This window comes from Bactrocera tryoni, unplaced genomic scaffold, assembly GCF_016617805.1.
Source record: "Bactrocera tryoni isolate S06 unplaced genomic scaffold, CSIRO_BtryS06_freeze2 scaffold_25, whole genome shotgun sequence".
Classification (NCBI taxonomy): Eukaryota; Metazoa; Arthropoda; class Insecta; order Diptera; family Tephritidae; genus Bactrocera; species Bactrocera tryoni.
Window position 1 is genome coordinate 24,980,418 of NW_024395977.1, and position 6,050 is coordinate 24,986,467.

A 6,050-nucleotide genomic window follows, 5' to 3' on the forward strand; every position below is an offset into this window, starting at 1 on the left:
TCATCATTTAATGGCATTCTTGTTGAACTTTTCTTGAGTACAGTCGTGTGTTTTGGTTTATTTAAAATGAATGTAGAACAATTAATAAGTGAAGTTTTTTCTCGGCCGGCTTTGTGGGATCAGAAAAATAAATGTTATCATAACCGTGTTTTAGTGGAAAAGCTATGGATGTCCGTTGCTTCAGAAATGAAAATACCAAGTAAGTTACATTGAAATTTATTATATTTTATTCATGCATACGAAATTACAAAATTTATCTCTTATTAATCTACCATTTTTGACACTTGTTTTATTGAATTCTTTTATGATTTTTTCAAAATGTTCTTTTTGCACTTCTTCCTTTAAATTTTCATCTAATCCTTCTAAATCAATAATTATGTTGTGTAGAAGGCATATACATTTTACAATGAGTTCAGCGAACAAAGGATCCGTTTCAATGGGTTTCCATAATATTCTGAACCTTGCACTTAATAACCCAAAGGCGCATTCAATGCACTTTCTAGCTCTTGAAAGCCGGGCATTAAAATATTCATGGTCTTCCGTTATCTCCTTTCGGCTATACGGCCTTAACAAACATTCTAAAAGGGGATAAGCCTCATCCCCAAGAAATACATATGGCACAAATTCTTCACTGTTTGGCAGACATGTATTTCCTGGTACAGGTAGTTCTCCACTTTTTAAAAGATTAAAGATTTTGGAAGAGCTAAAAGTGCCACCATCACTTTGCTTTCCGTATCCACCAACTTCAACCGCAATAAATTTGCAGTTGGCATCGGCAATACCTTGCAACACAATAGAAAAAAAGTGTTTATAATTATAATACATGGAGCCAGTATTTCCTGGACACTTGATTCGTATGTGCTTCCCGTCGATAGCACCAATACAATTTGGGAAGTTCCATAGCTTCCAGTATTGCTTTGCAATTTCTTGAAAACATTGTTCGTTTGGCTGCGGCATATGTATAGTAAACATATTATCCCATAGAACTTGGGTTGTCTCCTTAACAATAGCTCCTACTGTTGATTTGCCTAGCCGAAACGAAAAAGCTAGTGAGGCAAATGATGCTCCAGTTGCCAGAAATCTAAATAAGAAAGTTAAAACAAAATTGTTATTTAAATTTATATTATATTATTTGTATAATTTTTTGTATTTTATTGTTTAAATTCATGTATGCATATAATTTTTATCATATTTTAATTATATGGTTTTATTTGATCTTGCAGAGGAAGACTTAAAAAAAAAATGGAAGTATTTACGCGATCAATTTCGATGTGAAGTACGCAAAATTCCAACTCCACAATCGGGGGATGCCGCATCACAAATTACTTCGAGTTGGCCTTATTTCAATTCTCTACTGTTTTTAAAGGACCAAATGAAATACAGAAATTTAAGTGGTAATTTAAAAGCGTCAAGTGTAAAAGCTACCCAAGAAGAGGTTGAATATGAAGAAGAAATTGAAGATATTATCAACACTTCACAAGTCGAAGAAACAAGAGATCTGTGCGACAATGACGAGTTCAGCTGTGAAGTTCCATCGAAAAAAAAAATACCTCTAACAGCACTGCCCAATTGTTGGAAATTGAAAAAAGAAAATTGGCACTGCTGGAAAATAAAAAGATGGAAAAAAGACTGTATTGGATGAAGATGAAGCATTTTTTGTACCTCTTTTGCCGCATATTCGGAAGTTGGACCCAGAGAATAAATTTCTGTGTCGATGCAAAATGTACTTTATAAATACGTGTATGCAAAAGTTAAAAATATGCCCACACTGTCCAATGAAACTTCAAGATACGCGCCTTTGTCTTCACCAATCAGCATTTCTTCTGAAAGCTACCAGATAAATTCTTTAGACCTTAGCACAACTCCTTGTTTTCAACCGATCTCATTTACCACAGTTGAAGGTACAAATATACCACCAACTTCATCATCATTGGTTCCAGACCAAAATACAATGGAAACTGTAATTTATTCATCTTTAAATTCCTCTTAATTAATTTATATTATTTATTTTTAATTTTTTTGTTTAATTTTTCTTTTTATTTATAAAAAAAATGTATTCATGAATTTAATACGATATAAAATGAATTTAATACAATAAATACAAATATATAAAACATAAAAAATTTCTTACCTGAAAGTTACTATCAAGCGTTCGCATGGACATATTGGTACTTTAATAAAATTACTCCACTTCTTTTTTAATTTATCACCAATATTTTCGAGAATATAGTCGAAAGTTTCAATACTCATTCGAAATATCAGCGCTGATTCTCGCATCCACTATGCACACTCAAACTTGTTTCTCGCATGAACAAGTTCTCGCAATAAGCGTCAGTCGGCTCGGCTCGGCAACAAGCGGCCACTCTGTTCGCACCCTAAGAAGGAGCTACATAATTATTCGTCGCTACTTGAAAACATGCGCAATTGTTTGCGACGAAATGGACTAAAGTCGGTATCATCACTGGAGATATCCATTTCAGCAATGTAAATATCATGCGAACAAAATGTGTAGGTAAGAGTTATCGAATAAGGGGATTTCCCAGTTACTATGTTCATTCCAGCAATGGTGCTAAGTGTGGTAAAAGCAAAAATAGTTACAAGACAGTGATTTTAAAACTGTGCTAGATTAAAAATTTTTTATAATATTTCTTTTTCAACCGTGTAACTTTAAATCCGTGTAAAAAAAGAGTTGGGTGTACTTCGTCTATATATACATATGCAAATTTAACAATATATTCTCGTAAGATACCGTCTACGTATCGTTGAAAGATTGGGGGTGCGTTTTTCAACCCAAATGGCATCCTAACAAACTCAAAATTTGTTCCATTGACTGCAAACGCGGTTTTTCTCTATGGGAATCCTTTATTAAAATTTGATGGAATCCCGATTCTAAATCTATAGTTGAAAATACTTTTGCTTTTCCTAAATTTTGGATAGTCATATTTACAACAGGTATTGGATATCTATCTGTGATTATCTGAGCATTAATTTTTTGGTAATCAATTAGCATTCTCCTTTTTGGCTTACCTTTTTCGTCAGTGCATTTTTTTAGAACCGTCCATATGGGTGAATGATATAGCCTTTTACTTGGTTTAATAATTCCATTTTTTAATAACTCGCTAATTTCTTTATTCACACAGTCGTTATCCGCAATGGGATATGAATATTGTTTTGTCCATATTGGATTCTCTGTCTGGGTCTTAATTGTAGCCTGAATAGTTGTATTGAAAGGAAAAGTTTCACTTATTTGAACGTTTTTTAGCATTTGTTTTCAAATGTCTTCTTTGTATTGAGGGTTATTTATAGTAAAGTTAATTTTTTGCTCTACATCATGGGCCACTTCCTTCTGGAACTTTAAACTATAATCATATAAATTCACTTCTGCATTAAGAGTTCTAAGTCCTCCTAATATCATATCGAATTCATTTAGATTATCAATTTCATAATATATTAAATCATATCCATATGTCCCAATCACGTTTTTTGAATTAATGCAGAAAAGTTTTTGTTTTCAAAGGAATAATTTGGATCGACTTATCAGTTTCACATTTGTTGCTAATATAATTATTAGTTGATCCTGTGTCCACTAAAATTGTAACGGGTGTGCCGGTTAATCCACATTTTATTTCGATAAAAGGCAACCCGTTCACTCGCCTAAAAAAGTACTCCGTATCTCAAAATGTCCATCGTGGTCTACTTGTGCGGGGCGCTGCATTTTTGGTTGATTGAAGTTTTGCAACGAGACGTTCCTATCCCTTTTAAATTGATTTGGTTGGTGAGGCGGATTCCTTTGTTGATTGAAAAAATGTGTTGGCCTCTGCAACTGCTGCGAATTGTCCACTTCCATTGGCTCTGGTGCAAGTTGTTGTTGCGGTTGATTATACAAGTAATTTCTAGGCTGATATCTCCTCTGTATTCTAATGTTTGGTCTGTATTGATGATGTCGTCTTTCTTCTCCATGTCAATGAACTTAGCCTTCGTTGCAGCGGTTCAGGTTGCTGGATCTTTGTTGCTTGTTCTCCCTTGGGAGGTTAGAATGTACCTCGAATTGGCGACTCACATTCTCGTGGTAAATAGTACTAGCAACGGCGTAAGCTGTTTCCAAATCTTTAGGGTTATGACTATGCAATGTTCCACTTGTATATTTGCAATTTTACCCTAGGATGAAAGTCCTAACTGCTTCCTCATTCGCATAGTCTTTCATAGAATCATTGTTTTGGTTTGCATCTCAATGTTTTGAGTTAGTACGTCGATGTGGGCGCGTAGTTATGCCATTTCTAATGTCATCGTAACTGCTTTTATGACTGCCGTGAGTTTTTGCCCTTTTTTCCTTCCGGAAGTTCTTGATGTGCTCCAGTTCTTAGTGGTTCCTCAGAATTCTGTTTTGTTCCGATTTTTCTGGAACCTGCTGTGTCTTTCTTTCAGACCGTAGATTTAGGTTTTTTAAGTCTTATATTTCAAAGACTGGCTGTAAAGCAACTTGATTTGCGATCTCGGTTGAACCCCCAGTTAAATAATTAAAATATTATGTTTATTATTTTATCTATTTGTAGAGTTTAATATCTCCACCTTCACTTTTGATGGCAATACTAAGACTGAAGGACATTCGGTTTGCTTACAGCTATTTGAACTATAGACAGAACATTCATGTTGTTCTGTTGTATTCTTATTTTAAGCTGATAAATATATCTACATAAGCTCTTATCTGTTACTGATAATTACAATACATTATTATGTGTATATGTCATGATACATGTTTTTATGTTTACAGCTGATAAGGATTTTTTTAATATATTTGGGTTTGTGAGTGTGATAAGGAATTCAACAAGAGCAAGGAAAGCAGACGAGATGTTGATGATGAACAGCTTACACGAAAGACCCCGCTTAAGAAAATATCCAGTCAAGTGGAAGAGCAAATGATGGCTGCTGCGAACAAAAGGTAAGAAGGCAAAATTCCTGCAAAAGGAAAGGTTAAGTAAAATGACTGGCAACAGGTCAAAAGCAAAACGCAGAACCAAAAGAAATAAAACCATCTCTGCACCTTGGCCGAAACCGGATGCAATAATCATTGTGCGCTCGGCAAATAAGTCGTATAGCCTTTGAAAAGGAAGATGCTCTGAAAGAGTTATGAGAGAACGTTTTGTGAATCAGCAAGACAGCAAAAAGCGAGATACTACTCAAAAGGAGATAGAAAAGGTTCTAGGCGACCAGGCAGAGCCCTATTCCACGAGTTATCAGTGATCCGCGACCTGGACGAAATAACCACTAAAGACGACATAGCAAAGATTTTTCAGCGAAAATACGATCAAAAAATCAGACAGGCGTATACGAGCACGCAAACGGCAGTCATCCGCTTCCCGCAGCGGACGCAAAACGGCTGCTTGACGGAATAAGCGAAAAGCCAAACCACAGAAAGTGTTTCAGGTGTCTGGAACGCTGGTACATGGATCTCTGACAAAAAAAACAAACGCCTTCCAAGATAAGCCGCCCCGGGCAAATCTTACTATACGCGAAGCAAAATAAGTGCAATTAATTTCTACAGCTGCTATATTCCCCCGAGAGTACTGCAAGGAGAAAATTCTCGATGAATTAGTTCGAGACGCCCTCACTACCCCGTCAAACGTGATAGTGGGCGATTTCAATGCAAGAACAACTGAATTGAATGCTCCGCGTAAAACGTTTTCCTTGTTAGACGCCGTGCTGCTTAATGCCACCGGTAGAAATACTTTTGAGAAGAATGGATGCGGATCGATAATAGATATTATAATACGTTCGCCAGCAGCACGCTAGTTCGATCAGTAAATTGAAAAGTTTGCGACTTTTACACAAATAGCGGTCACCTTGACCATCACGCTGGAAATTAGCAAACAAACACAAACTCGATCCAGCGAGACGACTTTGCAACCGGAATTCAATAAGGCTATCAAAAGAAGTAAGTAGTTTTAAAGAACTATGCAAGAAGGTGGACGGGAAGTCCGTGGGCTGACGGCGAAAATCAGAGGGGGTAAAAGTCAGCACCAATCTTCCTAGAAAAGGTGGTGAAAACGATT